Source organism: Salarias fasciatus, chromosome 13 (assembly GCF_902148845.1).
Source record: "Salarias fasciatus chromosome 13, fSalaFa1.1, whole genome shotgun sequence".
NCBI classification, from domain to species: Eukaryota; Metazoa; Chordata; class Actinopteri; order Blenniiformes; family Blenniidae; genus Salarias; species Salarias fasciatus.
In genome coordinates this window covers 27,556,788-27,572,845 of record NC_043757.1, presented here as the reverse complement: position 1 = coordinate 27,572,845, position 16,058 = coordinate 27,556,788, and the positions used below count along the sequence as shown (strand labels likewise).

The window sequence follows — 16,058 nt, the reverse complement described above, 5'->3', positions numbered from 1 at the left end:
TTTTCCGGTCCTAAGTAGGAGAAACAGTGTTTTCTTGACCATGTTGTTGTTACTGAAAAAAGTAAAAGTGCAAAAACATTTCTTTAGGGTTAGGCTTTGTTGTGGTGTGGGTTAGGGTTAGGGGCTAGACATGAATGGGAGTCAATGGACGGTCCCCACAAGGATAGAAATACAAGACTGTGCATGTGTGTGTGTGTGTGTGTGTGTGTGTGTGTGTTACCATGCTCTGATGTGGGCTGGAGGTCTTCAGGTTACAGGCTCTGCAGAGTAATGGCCTGAGGACCGCTGAGCTCCTCTGGAGCTGCTGCTCCTCCTCCTCCTCCATCAGCTGGAGCTGCAGGCTTGGTGTTTCTCCCAGACCTGCTGCTCCTGGTGCTGCCGTGCCCTCTGGGAGGTCTCTCCAGGACCACATTGCGGCCCCTGAAGGCCAGGTCCGGGTAGGTCTCCTGCATCTCTTCGTGGACCAGGCGGGTCCGCGGGGTTTGGGTCTGGGGCTGAACGAAGGAACCTGCAGAGGAGGAACGGCAGGGTCTGGAGGGTTCTGAGACCGAGAACACACAGACCACCTTCAGTCTTCATGTCCAGAATGGAGGAGGGTCTGGAGGTCCAGAACAGAGGAGGGTCTAGAGGTCCTGGAGGTGCTTCACTGCTGACGTTGCTTACAAAGGTTCCACTAACTTGTCAGGTTGGAACCTTCTGTGAAGAACCTGCAGCAGATCCTGCAGGAAAGAACATGAGGACCGTGGAGTGAAGGAGGAGCTCTGCTGACTGGACCTCTTCAGCGGGGGTCTGGGTGTGGGTCTGGTGTGGGTCTTGATGTGGGTCTGGATGTGGGTCTTGATGAGGAGCTGCGGATGCCGCTCCAAAGGCTGTAACTGAAGCTAACCATCCCATCTCCACCACGATGCTTGGGTGTCGCAGTAGGCATCTCTGTGGTGAGATTGTTTGCAATCGCTGGATGACGGGAGGCTTGTCGTCACTATCTGGAAGTACACGAGGCATCGGGACGCGGACGCTCCCTTTGGTTTGTACGGCCGACCCACTGTGGGTGTCGGCCCTACGAGGAGTGCTTCTCCTCCATGTGGGCACGCCGTTGTGCTTCCTCCGCCTGGCTCGGTAGCTGGGCTGTCTGGTACGAGGCCGGTGTGGTCGGCCGCTTTGGAGTTTTCCCGGTTGTTGGCCCCACTGAGGCGTCGGGCCTTGGCAGGTGATTACTGTTGTGCAGTGGTGGAAAGTAACTCTAGTACCCTGGTTAAATACACCTAATTCATATTTAATTTTGTACATTTTTTTCACAGAGGTGTTTTTATGTGCATTTAAAGCTGTTATGCATGAAATTATTTAGGTTTGAAGTTCATTTTAACTCTGTTATTGAACGTCACGGGAAATTAATCTGGAAGCTTTGGTTTCCGATTGCATTTAAAGGGGTCAGTGTTTTTTTTTTTTTTTTTTTAGAGGGGAAGGAAGTAGAAGACGGGAGGAGGAGACGGGAGAGAGAGACACCTGGAGGAAAAACTGCGGTCAAGTGAGCCGGCGCTCTGACAAACACAGTCAAGTGAGCCGACACGTCATGAAGCGGTGCGCACATATTCTCTGCATTACGGTAAAAGCGAAACTGAGAGGATTGTGAAACAAACGTGGATCACAACTCACCTTAATGAATAGGAGACACATGAATACTGTGAATAAAAGCAAATCTGACCAACACAATGCGTTAAGGAAAGCTTATGCTTGAGTCAATATAGGTCAAAAGAACAGGGAGACAATGAGCTCAAATACTGCATTTCTCTTCAAAACATTATATTTCTTGAACAATATTTAAAGCTAAAACAAAGACATGGGTCTCAAATACGCACTCAAGTAATGTGATTCACAAGAGATTTGGAGTTAATAGGTCCAATAACCTGGAAGCTATTGAGGAAAAGCTTTTTCATAAAAATATTAATAAAATTTATTAATTACTTTCCCTGGGAAAACAAAGACCTGTGTCTGAACCAGAAGATACAGTAATGGGATGCACAGGTGATTTGGGGTCAATAGGTCATATGACCTGGGAGCTTTTGACGAAAAACTCTTGTTTTTTCATAAAAATATTAATAAAATGTATTAATTACTTTTTTGGAGCAAACAAAAACCTGTGTCTGAACCAGAAGATACAGTGATGGGATGCACAGGTGATTTGGGGTCAATAGGTCATATAACCTGGGAGCTATTGAGGAAAAACTCTCGTTTTTTCACAAAAATATTAATAAAATGTATTAATAACTTTCCCTGAGAAAACAAAGACCTGTGTCTGAACCAGAAGATACAGTAATGGGATGCACAGGTGATTTGGGGTCAATAGGTCATATAACCTGGGAGCTATTGACGAAAAACTCTCTCTCTCCCTGGTAAATTGGCCTATCGACTCCAAATCACTTGTGAATTACATTGCTACAGTGTGCTGTGCAAACACAGCTCTTTGTTTTCTTGTTGAATGTTATTAATAATTTCTTATGAATATTTTAATGAAAAAATTAGTTTTTTCCTCAATAGCTCCCAGGTTATTGGACCTATTGACCCAAAATCACTCGTGAATCACACTACTGTAGTGTGTGGTTCAGACACAGCTCCTTGTTTTCTCAGGGAATGTTATTAATAATTTTTATTAATATTTTTATGGAAAAAAGAAACTTTTTCCTCAATAGCTCCCAGGTTATTGGACCTATTGACTCCAAATTACCTGTGAATCACATTACTGTAGCTCCTGGTTGAGACACAGCTCTTTGTTTTCTTGGGGAAAGTTATTAAACATTTTTTTAATATTTTTATGAAAAAAAGAGACTTTTTCCTCAATAGCTCCCAGGTTATTGGACCTATTGACTCCAAATCACCTGTGAATCCCATTACTTTATTGTGCGGTTCAGACACAGCTTTTTGTTTGCTCAAAAAAAGTAATTAATAAATTCTATTAATATTTTTATGGAAAAAAAGAGACTGTATCCTCAATAGCTCCCAGGTGATTGGACCTATTGACTCCAAATTACCTGTGAATCCCATTACTTTATTGTGCGGTTCAGACACAGCTTTTTGTTTGCTCAAAAAAAGTAATTAATAAATTCTATTAATATTTTTATGAAAAAAAGAGAGTTTTTCCTCAATAGCTCCCAGGTTATTGGACCTATTGAACCAAAATTACCTGTGAATCACATTACTGTAGCTCCTGGTTCAGACACAGCTCTTTGTTTTCTTGGAGAAGTTTATTAATAAATTTTATTAATATTTTTATGAAAAAACAGTTTTTCCTCAATAGCTCCCAGGTTTTTTTGCGTAGTGACTTGAAATCACCTGTGAATCCCATTACTGTATTGTGCGGTTCAGACACAGCTTTTTGTTTGCTCAAAGAAAGTTATTAATACATTTTATTAATATATTTATGATAAATACAAAGGTTTTCTTCAATAGCTCCCAGGTTATTGGACCTATTAATTCCAAATCTCTTGTGAATCACATTACTCTAGTGTCTATTTCCGACACATCTCTTTGTTTTAGCTTTAAACATTGAAAAAAAAGAGAAATGCAGTATTTGACCTCATTATCACTCTGTTCATTTGACCTATATTGACTGAAAATCCCAATTAGCATAAGCTTTCCTCAATGTACTTTGTTGGCCAGTCTTGCTTTCACTGACAGTATTCATGTGTCTCCTATTCATCTTTAAGGTCAGTTGTGATCCACGTTTGTTTCACAATCCTCTCGGTTCCGCTTTTACCGTAATGCAGAGAATATGTGCGCACCGCGTGACGTGTCGGCTCACTTGACTGTGTTTGTCAGAGCGCCGGCTCACTTGACCGCAGTGAGGAAAAGGAGTTGTGGTTTCAGCATCTAACGGGAAGAAAGAAACTGAGTTTGAGTAGACTGACGATTTGGAAAGCGGTTCATCAGTTGAGTGCACGTCGGTGCGGCGGAGGTTTGTTTTTTTGGGTCGCTCCAACTCCAAGGAGGGGCGAGAAAAGAAAAAAAACGGTTTAGCGGCTGAAGAAGAGGAGCGGCGAGAAACGGCTGCTGGAGGAGGAGAGACAGGAGGACGGAGGTGAAGGAGGCTGGACCTGGACGTCTTCTCGGCGGTCTCAAGTGGATGTGGATCCTAGTGAAGGACCGGCGGAGAGGATTCCACTAAAGGAATATATCACTTGTCAGAGGTACATTTTCATTTTCATTTTCATTTCAACTGAGCTATAAAATCCCGGGTATTTCATTTAGAAGACACTGGTTTTGGTGACAAGAGTTATAAAGTGTGTGTATAAATTCATCTAATAAATGTGGGGTTATGATTGTTAAATTGTGTGATCCCAGATGTAATGTGTATCAGAGGGTTAACAGTGTAGGACAGTTGCTCACATTTACAGTTTCAGCTCCAGAGTTTGCTCACTGGGCCTGTCTGCATCCTCGGCAGAGCGTAAAGATCGTATTTATCATCACTGGTTTTCATCTAATAGAAGTAGACTCCTGATTAAGTCATTTCTGAGCCTTATTTGAGAACTGCTCTGTCAGAGGTATACAGACACTGTGACTGGATCTTGGGTTGATTAGGAGGGCGACATAACACTTCAGTATTTTTTTGTGTATCTATACGTTGCTCAAGTAAAAAAATGAAGGGGTACTTTCACTTTTACTTCACTACATTTTAGAGCAGGTATCTGTACTTTTTACTTCACTACATTTAGATTTATGGTTGCGTTACTCGCTACTTTTCAATGTTCTGTAAATCTATTGTTTTGTTTTTTTTTCTGTGTGCGCGAGCGCAAAAATGAAAGTGAAACTAGGCGCGCCACCTTAAAGGAGCGGCAGAGGCAGCAAATAGTACATGAGCCGGAGGGCACATCGGTACCATTTTGAGGGATTAATTTTCATAGTGATTTTCATGAAGGTGCACATCTCTAGTGCTGGAAAATGTGTGATAGCCTTCAATCCACGGTAGTTTTTAGGAGCTATCATCACTGAAACCAAAGAAAGTCAGCTCGGCCGAGCGAGCTCACAGACCCAGCTTCCGCCTAATATTTTTAGCAATATCTCTGGAACGGAAAGCGTTAGAAACTTAATTCTTTCTATTTCTGAAACTAGAGAGTTGCAGCTTTACAACAAGATATCCTGCAGCCTTCTACACTCTCTGGAAGCTGTACAAAATCCCTGTAAATATTGTTCAAAATTTTTCAAAATAAAAAAAGTTGATTTTCTTTTTTTATTTTCTACATACATTAAAAACCAAAGATGATAGACACTTACTGTTTTCTTTGTTGGAATCTGTGGCTTTCTAGCTTTCAAACAAGCACACCCATTGCTTCTTACTCTTCCGGGAGGCTATGTTACATTGCATTGAAAATTTGTCATGAATTGTGAATCTTAAACAAAATTAAGTTTCACACTTATGAGCCTACTTTTACTATTAAACATCCATCCATCCATCCATCTTCAGCCGCTTATCCGGGGCCGGGTCGCGGGGGCAGCAGTCTCAGCAGGGATGCCCAGACTTCCCTGTCCCCAGACACTTCCTCCAGCTCCTCTGGGAGGATCCCAAGGCGTTCCCAGGCCAGCCGAGAGACATAGTCTCTCCAGCGCGTCCTGGGTCTTCCCCGGGGTCTCCTCCCGGTGGGACATGCCCGGAAAACCTCCCCAGGGAGGCGTCCAGGAGGCATCCTGAACAGATGTCCGAGCCACCTCAGCTGGTTCCTCTCGATGTGGAGGAGAAGCGGCTCTACTCCGAGCTCCTCCCTGGTGACTGAGCTCCTCACCCTATCTCTGAGGGAGCGCCCAGCCACCCTACGAAGGAAACTCATTTCGGCCGCTTGTATCCGGGATCTTGTCCTTTCGGTCATGACCCAAAGCTCATGACCATAGGTGAGGGTGGGAACGTAGATTGACCGATAAATCGAGAGCTTCGTCTTTCGGCTCAGCTCCTTCTTCACCACAACGGACCGATACAACGACTGATCACTGCAGACTCTGCACCGATCCGCCTGTCAATCTCACGCTCCATCTTTCCTCCAGTCATGAACAAGACCCCAAGATACATAAACTCCTCCACTTGGGCCAGAGTCTCTCTACCAACCTGGAGAGGACAGACCACCTTCTTCCGGTCGAGGACCAGGACCTCGGATTTGGAGGTTTTGATCCTCATCCCTGTCGCTTCACACTCGGCTGCGAACTGCCCCAGTGCATGCTGTAGGCCCGGGTTCGATGAAGCCAACAGAACAACATCATCTGCAAAAAGCAGAGATGAAATCCTGTGGTTCCCAAACCGGACCCCCTCCAGCCCCTGGCTGCACCTAGAAATTCTGTCCATAAAAATAATAACAGAACCGGTGACAAAGGGCAGCTCTGCTGGAGTCCAACAACAGGTCCGACTTATTGCCGGCAATGCGGACCAGACTCCTATTCCAGTCATACAAAGACTGGACGGCCCTTAACAAGGGGCCCTGGACTCCATATTCTCAGAGCACCCCCCACAAGACACCACGAGGGACGCGGTTGAATGCCTTCTCCAAATCCACAAAACACATGTGGACTGGTTGGGCGAACTCCCACGAACACTCGAGCACCCTATGGAGGGTCTAGAGCTGGTCCACTGTTCCGCGACCAGGACGAAAACCACATTGTTCCTCCTGAATCCGAGGTTCGACTATCGGTCGAATCCTCCCCTCCAGTACCCTGGAATAGACTTTCCCGGGGAGGCTGAGGAGTGTGATCCCCCTATAGTTGGAGCACACCCTCCGGTCCCCTTTTTAAACAGGGGGACCACCACCCCGGTCTGCCAATCCAAAGGCACCGTCCCCGACCGCTACGCGATGTTGCAGAGACGTGTCAACCAAGACGGTCCAAGCACATCCAGAGTCTTAAGATACTCAGGGTGAATCTCGTCCACCCCCGGTGCCTTGCCACCGAGGAGCTTACCAACCACCTCGGTGACTTCAGCTTGGGTGATGAATGAGTCTGCCTCTGAGACCTCACCCTCTGCTTCCTCTACGGAAGACGTGGTGACGGGATTGAGGAGGTCCTCAAAGTATTCCTTCCACCGTCCTATGACATCCCCAGTTCAGGTCAGCAGCGCCTCCTCCACTGTAAACAGTGTTAGTGGAGACCTGCTTTCCCCTCCTGAGGTGCTTGACGGTTTGCCAGAATTTCTTCGAGGCCGACCGGTAGTCCTCCTCCATGGCCTCCTGACCCCTCCCAGACCCGAGTTTTTGCCTCCACCACCACTCGGGTTGCAGTTCAATTAGCCTGCTGGTACCCGTCAGCTGCTTCTGGGGTCCCACAAGCCAATAAGGCTTGACAGGACTCCTTCTTCAGCTTGACAGCAGCCCTTACTTTCCGGTGTCACAACCGGGTTCGGGGGTTGCTGCCCTGACAGGCACCGGAGACCTTACGACCACAGCTCCGGGCAGCTGCTTCGACAATGGAGGTTGAGAAAATGGAGAACATGGTCCACTCGGACTCAATGTTCCCAGCCTCCTCGGGACATGAGAGAAGCTCTCCCGAGGTGGGAGTTGAAAACCCTGCTGACAGAGGGTTCCACCAGACGTTCCCAGCAGACCCTCTAAAACACGTTTGGGTCTGTCCGGTTTCCTCCTCTGCCAGAGAATCCAACTCACCACCAGGTGGTGATCGGTCGACAGCTCTGCCCCTCTCTTCACCTGAGTGTCCAAAACACGTGGCCGGAGGTCAGATGACACGACAACAAAGTCGATCATCGACCTCCGACCTAGGGTGTCCTGGTGCCAAGTGCACTTATGGACACCCCTGTGCTCGAACATGGTGTTTGTTATGAACAAACTGTGGCTACCATAGAAGTCCAATAACAGAACACCACTCGGGTTCAGATCAGGGAGGCCGTGCGATCCAATCACCCCCTTCCAGGTCTCACTGTTGCTGCCCACGTGGGCGTTGAAGTCGCCCAGTAGAACAATGGAGTCCCCAGTCGGAGCACTGTCCAGCACCACTCCCAGGGACTCCAAGAAGGCCGGGTACTCTGCACTGCTGTTCGGCCCATAAGCCGAAACAACAGTCAGCTACCTGTCCCTGACCCGAAGGGCGCAGGGATGCGACCCTTTGGTTCACTTGGGTGAACTCCAGCACATGGCGGCTGAGCTGTGGGGCTATAAGCAAACCCACACCAGCCCGCCGCCTCTCACCACGGGCAACGCCAGAGCAGTTGAGAGTCCAGCCCTTCTCGAGAGGTTGGGTTCCAGAGCCCAGGCTGTGTGTGGAGGTGAGCCCGACTATATCTAGCCGGTACCTCTCAACCTCCCTCACAAGCTCGGCCTCCTTCCGCCCCAACGAGGTGACATTCCATGTCCCGAGAGCTCATCTCTGTGTCCAGGGATCGGGTTGCCGGGCACCCTGCCGTCGGCTGCCACCCAATCCACATTGGTCCATATCCGTCATACTTTTCCATATTGAAGTGGAAGCTTGCGATCTACATCTCTTTTACTTTGTGTAGCATAACCACCACTAATCCTGAAACAGAATAAAACATTATCACAACTCCAGCTTCAGAAGAGTACTTACATATTACTTGCACAGTATGTAATCCCACACTAAATGTTACACCCTAATATTACCGTGAGACCTCAAAAGATAATTGGTTTCAACAGAGATTATTAATCACAAAGCAATCTTTTAAAATTGTATTTAGCAGTCCAACTCTTTTTTCTCTTCGTCTTGTTTGCATGTTGTGTTAAACTTAAAAGTTTGTTACTTTTTCATGTGTGTACTTACTGCAGCTGTCTGACATGCCCGCTTCATGTGCTTAATTAGACCAGGCCAGAGAGAAGGGGAGGGGCTGAGGGGGGAACATTGGTATAACAGCATATAACTAAACAGAGACAGAAAGACAATAAGAGGAACAGCCCTGAAAGTAATTTAGATGTAATTAAAGGAAATAATAAATAAATAAATATTATATATATTTATATAAAAATAAAATAAATCAGATGTTCTTGTCCCTTTACTTGCATTTGAGATGAGGGTTACATTCAGAATTCATGACAAAATTTGTACGCTATGTTACATAGCCTCCAGGTGGAGTAGAAACCCATGGGTGTGCTTGTTTGAAAGCTAGAAAGCTATAGATTCCAACAAAGAAAAACCGTAAGTGTCTATCATTTTTCGTTTTTAACATATATAGAAAATAAAAAAGAAAATCAACTTCTTTTGATTTTGAACTTTTTTTAAAGATATTTACCAGGATTTGTACAACTTCCAGAAGGCATAGAAGGCTGTAGGATAGCTTGTTGTAAAGCTGTAACTCTCTAGTTTCAGAAATAGAAAGAATTAAGTTTCTAACGCTTTCCGTTCCAGAGATATTGCTAAAAATGTCAGGCGGAAGCTGGGTCTGTGAGCTTGCTCGGCCGAGCTGACTTTCTTTGGTTTAAGTGATGATAGCTCCAAAAAACTACCGTGGATTGAAGGCTATCACACATTTTCCAACACTAGAGATGTGCACCTTCATGAAAATCACTATGAAAAATTAATCCACCTGGCACAGCTGCAGCTGCATCGCCTGGATATGTCCGTTAATTACACACACACACACACACACACACACACACACACACACACACACACACACACACACACACACACACACACACACACTACATCTCTCTCTCTCGCGTGCATCTCATCGCCACAACGAAGCCTCAAAGTATAAGAATTTGTCTCAAGCATTTTTTTTGTACTCGGGGTACTCGGGGTACTCCAGTTACTCGAGTAATAGTTGCAGTCTTACAAATGACCAAAATGTTTTCTAATCATTCCCTCTTCCACATCTGAACTTTGGCTCTTGTTGTGTTAAGTTAACATGCTGACTGAGGAGGAGTCCGCACTTTGAGTTTAAATCTTTAAAGTTAATAGCAGTAGAAATAGTTAAGTTGAGTTATGGTGGTGCATGGCTGGACTGAAGCCTGATGTCTTCAGCCGTTAGTGATCAGGGTGTTTGACCAGTCTGCTGGAGTCCAGCTGCACTGTATTAACACATCGTATTCACTTCTTCCATTATATTCATGTTATAAAGCAGCAGACAGAAACACGTCAAGTCAGATGACTGAAAGTGGGTCCAAAAGGAGAAACAACACTGTTAGTGGAACATTCCCAACTAGGGGTGTCCTCAGATAGTCGATGATTCCACGATTCGTTCGAAGGGGCCTGATTCGACTACCAATCACGCAGTCGAAGCATCGAAAAAATGTGGTTATTAAACGAGGACCATTCCATCACAGCTGTATGGGGGTGCTGAATGACTGATTCTACATAGAATTGCTTGTTTTTTTCCAAATAAACATGATATAAAGCCTATTTGATATACATGTTAGCCTATCAAATATACTGTGGAAAATGTACTTGTACTTTTATTCAATATTCTATCTATTTACTGTTTGTGGATGAACCACCATGGTGAGTGGCACAATCCGATTTTGCGCAGAGCTCTGTCACAGAGCAGCGTCTCGGTGGTGATTTGGCTGAACTTTAAAAGGCTCACAAAGTCGGAAAAAAAAACAGAACTTCAGACCAAGTCAAAGATGATCCAAAAAAAAAGTCAAATGCAGATTGTGTCCTTTCATATCACTCCAAAACAACATGGCTTTCCACCTTGAACGGGTGAGTAGCCAGATAATTGGGTTGATAAAAGACGGTTCTGTTACTCATTTCTCATTTTAATGCTGACTTTATTTCGTTTAATTGTAACATTTTAGGTTATTATTATATTATTATTTTTATTTATCTAAAAGGCTAATTCTATTTAATTTAGTGTTTGTTTTTGCATGGATGTTGCGCTGCCAAACGGACCGACACAGTGCAATTAAGCCTATTTCATTTAATTTGAGCAGATAATGTGAGAAACTGTTTAGCCAAAAAAATGTGAGCTTATCTGCAGAGATTATAGATATAAATAAATGACATGCTTTAGCCCGTTTGTTAGAAGAGGGTTTGGTTCTGCTCATTTGAACTATACTTCATTTGTTTGATGTTTAGAGTTACCGACACTTTGTTCCAGTCTGTGTTTCAGTGAGTAGGAAAAAAATAAGTGTCTTTTACCTGCCTGCGCTGTTTTTTTTTTTTTCATTGTGTTTGGGTTTTTTTTTTTTTGTTTGTTTTGTTTAATTTTTTATTATTAGTGCAATCAGGGCCGACTGTAGGCATAGGCGCCCGTGAGCACCGCTCTGCACTGTGCTGCGCTCCGACACCTGTGTAGGCACACTTCACCCCCCCCCACCCCCCCCCCCCCACCCCCCACCGCTCCTCCAAACAAGATGATAGATTCGACTACCAGTCGACTATTGGCAGATTCGGACGGATCAGATTCGACTATAGAATCCTTAGTCGGGGACACCTCTATTCCCAACACAGCAAGACTTCAACATAAGGAGGCTGTGTACTGTGTCATTAGGTCCATGTTGATTTATTACTGGAGAACATGACTGTCATGACGTCTCTGTGTCTCCTGGCTGTAGCCTGCTGACCTGTAGCCACAGCTGAGGGACTGGACGACTCCTGTCTCACTATGTCTTCTGCCCTCCAAGGAAAGCTGCAGCGGGACGGAGACCACAAGAAACCAGTGGTGAGTCTGTGTGTGTGTGTGTGTGTGTGTGTGTGTGTGTGTGTGGAGTGTGTGTGTGTTAGTGTGTGTGTGTGTGTGTGGTGTGTGTGTGTGTGTGTGTGTGGTGTGTGTGTGTGTGTGTGTGTGTGTGTGTGCATACAGACCTGAGGCCTGTACTAGGAGTGGAATCATCAACTGAACTGAATGTTAGATCTAAAGTGAAGCAGGTTGTGATTGGTCAGAAGCTGTAAGCTCCGCCTCTTTAATGTGAATGCTCATCAGGACTGGAGGAGTCTGGGTTGAAGTACCGGGTTCAGAACCTGCTTCATAGTCCAGGGAACTGAGACATCCAGGGTCTGTTAATCCAGGTCAGTGTCCAGGCCTCAGGTGTCTGAGTGTGAAGCTGTGTCTCAGACCTGGTCTCTGTAGACCTGGTCTCTGTAGACCTAGTCTCTGTAGACCTGGTCTCTGTAGACCTGGTCTCTGTAGACCTGGTCTCTGTAGATCTGGTCTCTGTAGACCTGGTCTCTGCTAACCTGGTCTCTGTGTGTGCTGACCTGGCCTCTGTAGACCTGGTCTCTGTAGACCTGGTCTCTGCTGACCTGGTCTCTGTGTGTGCTGACCTGGTCTCTGTAGACCTGGTCTCTGCTGACCTGGTCTCGTGTGCCTGCTCTCAGATCGTTTTGGAGGGGAACATTGCCAGTGGGAAGACCACGTGTCTGGAGTACTTCAGCAGAACCAGCGATGTCAAGGTAGATCACATTCTGACTCTTGTTCTCAAATAGTGTCCCAGAGACACCATGTTGTCTCCGGGACCTGTCCTCCTGATTCTCGACAGCCCGTGTCCTCTGGTTCAAAACGGCCCCGCCTACTTTGACTGTTTTTCCAAAATAAAAGTGGAACTGCTCCTTCAGTCCAACACTCCTTCACCTGGAGGTCACGGCTGGTGGACCTGGACTCCTGAGGCCTGGATAAACAACAGACTGCAGGGTGGGGTTTTGTTTGGACCGGATGGTGGACTGACCCTCTGCTCTGGTTGGTTGCAGGTCTTCACACAGCCGGTCTCCAAGTGGAGGAACGTCCGAGGACACAATCCTCTGGTAATGTTCCACCACACACACCTGCTGCAGCAGGGACCGCGGGACCCTTCAGAACCCGGGTTGTTCCCCTGTCATGGACTGGTCAGGGACTATGTAGCGTTTTGTCCTCCTTCAGCCAGGTTCAGGTTGTTTTTCTGGGTCTGTCTCACTCAGATGGGAACAGCTGCTCACACACCACTTGCATTGGTCAAGCTGTGGTTCCAGGTCCTCTCTGACTACTTTGTCCCTGCAGGCTCTGATGTACCAGGATCCTGAACGCTGGGGCCTGACGCTGCAGACCTACGTCCAGCTCACCATGCTGGACCGACACACGTCCACCACAGTAAGTGACCCACCAGTACCACAGTCCTGATCCACCAGAACCAGTTCTGAGCCACCAGAACCACAGTCCTGATCCATCAGAGTTTCTGTGTTTGAATCGTTGAAGTCACTGAAGAGTCCTGGTTTTGGAGTCCTGGTTTTAGTGTTCGGGTTTTACAGTCCTGATTTTAGAGTCCTGGTTGAGTGTTCTGTTTTCAGAGTCCTGGGTTCAGAGTTTTGGTTTAGTGTTCTTCAGAGTCCTGGTTTTCCAGTCGCCCTCTTTCTTCTGCTCTTTGTTGTGCTGCTGTTCTTTCAGACAGTTTTCATTGATGTGATCAGCTGATCGGTGTTCCACTCTGCTGCAGGAGGCTGCAGTCAAGATGATGGAGAGGTCCATCTTCAGCGCCAAGTACATCTTTGTGGAGAAACCTCTTCAGAAGGTACGGAATCACTGATCAGTCCTTCTATCCGTCCACTGATCAATTAGCTCCAGAATCAGGACCGGCTGAGGCCCCGAGCCTCAGGCTTGATGAGCTCAGATGTTCTGGTTTGGTTTCTGGGTCCTGTGGACCGGGTGTTTGAGGTGAACCCGGATCAGAACATGACCCAGAGCTGGATCTGAGTCCCGTCAGCGAGTCTTCATTGATCAGTTCTGGATCAGTCTGTGCTCTGGAATGTTCCTGCAGTGGGAAGATGCCCGAGGTGGACTTTGCCGTGCTCAGTGAGTGGTTCGACTGGATCACCACCAACGTGTCCATTCCTGTGGATCTGATCGGTGAGAGGACACACACTGTCCCCGTCTCTTGTGCGATGTGGAGCGTGTTCTGGTGGAACTGCTCCACGTTCCTCCCTGTTCTCTCAGTCTACCTGCAGACGGATCCTGAGACGTGCCACCGGCGGCTGAAGCAGCGCTGGCAGAGAGGAGGAGGAGGGCATTACACTGGTGAGGAAGCAGCTCTTCGTCCTGTGCTCTGCTAAGCATAACCCTCACCCTAAAGCTCGGTTTACACTTGCACAATTCTGTGGCACGCATTGGCACGAATCGAGAAACCACTCGTAAAGTGGCGTGAAGTGTGCGTAAACCCTTTGTGACTGCGTGCCATGTCGGGACGAGAATTTTGAAATGTTCCAAATTTTGGTCACGATAAAATATCGCGACTGGGCCGTGAACTATGTGACAACTGTTCGTGAACGCCACGTGAACGCATCAGGACAATGCAGGAGGATGTGTGCAAGTAGTGGCATAGCACGCACTGCCGCATACTGCAACGAATAGTTCACGAACAGCCCAAGCCGAACTGCTCACCACGTCGTGCCAATGCTGGGAAGCACTTAATCACACGCAAACTATGCACGAATGCGTCATGCCAGTCCGTGACACTGACGGGCGCGCATTCGTGAACTATTCGTGAACTGGTCGTGAACATGGCGGGAGCCTGCCAATTCGATGAGTCCAGATTGGCTCGCATTGCTACGACAACATAGTGGCAAAAAAGTCGTGTAAACCTGGCTTAATCCCATCAGCACTGTGTTTGGGTTTGTGTGTGTGTGTGTGTGTGTGTGTGTGTGTGTGTGTGTGTGTGTGTGTGTGTGTGTGCGTGTGTGTGCGCGTGTGTGTCCAGGAGTACCTGCAGGTCATCCACCAGCTGTATGAGGACTGGCTGGTCAGACGGACCTCGTTCCCGCTGCCGCTCCCGTCCTGGTGAGCTTCACTCCACTGCTCCACAGAGCCTTTAACGAGAGAATCAAACCGTCCAGTTCTTCACTTTTCATCTGAGGTTGTAACGTCTCCATGGAGACACTCAGTCTGGAAACTCAGTGTTATGAATAAATTCAGAACATTCAGTGAAATAAATCCAGCTTGATCAAGAAGAATGTCTTCTTCCACATGCACAATAGAGTGATTAAAGATGAGTGTGATCATGCAAATGTGACAGTGATCATGCAAATATGACCTCTGACCCCTGAGAAGACCAGAATCAGGACAGAGAGGCCCTCAGGGCCCAGACAACCGGCGGCCATCCCAGAGCCCAGACCTCAGTCCCCCCAGGTAGACGTCCACGCACAGGTCCAGAAGGGGCCAGAGGAAGGCCCCAACCGGGACCCCCAATAGCCACGGGGCCTGGTTCCCAGGGAGCCAAGACCGACAGGCCCGAAGCCCCAGGGCCCAAGACACCAAGAGCCAACCCCCACCACCCACCCCCACTCAGGCAGATGGCCCATGACCATACTCAGGAGAACCGCCCCTTCCCCGGCGACTACCTCCCCGGGCCATACCTATCCAATCACTCCACCCACCCCACCACCACGACCACCAATACCCCCCCCAACCCCCCACCCTGTACCCTGTTTTCCGGGGCAGCAGCCAGACACCATAGCAGCCAAGCCCAAGCTGCCCGCCCCCCCCAAGCCAGGCCAACTACCTTCATCTCCACATTCTTCATTTCATGTGTGGTGTGTGATGTGGGCAGGCTGCTGGATGTGACCTTTGACCTCTGTGCCTGTCCTCTCTCAGGTGATTCCTGCGGACGGCGACCCTCAGAGAATGATCCGCAAGTATGAAGAGAACCGAGAGCAATCCTGGCTGCTGCAAAGCCCTGAGACACACACACACACACACACACACACACACACACACACACACACACACACACACACACACACATTGAGCAGACTCTGAACCTGGGGGGACCTGAAGCAGACTCATACACTCTAAAAAGAAAAGAATCAATGCAACAGTTTGCATTAGTCTTTTTAAGAGTCATGGCAAACCCTCATTAGAAATGACATTGAACCAACAAACTATATTACTTTGGGTGAATTCATTTTTTGTCATCAGTCAAAGATCATTTTTGATCATTTTAAGTACTGCTTACTTAATAATGCAAGATTTTTACCGTTGACAACTCAAATAAATGGGCTGCCTCACTTTTAAGTAATAGAAATGGCCAACTTGTGATAACCTTATATGTTGTAATTGTTTGGGATTACAATGCTGTGACAGCCAATGTGGGGTAATACTGCTCAGGCAGTCTCGGGCTGTTAATAAAGCTCAATAAATGCTCAATACTTCTCATTCCAGG

The 16,058-nt window shown here is 47.1% G+C and overlaps 1 pseudogene; it reads left to right on the top strand.

The window, feature by feature from the left end:
* The first annotated feature begins 3,815 nt into the window (after nt 1–3,815).
* On the top strand, nt 3,816–15,494 carry LOC115399386 (thymidine kinase 2, mitochondrial-like; annotated as a pseudogene).
* The last annotated feature ends 564 nt before the right edge of the window (nt 15,495–16,058 follow it).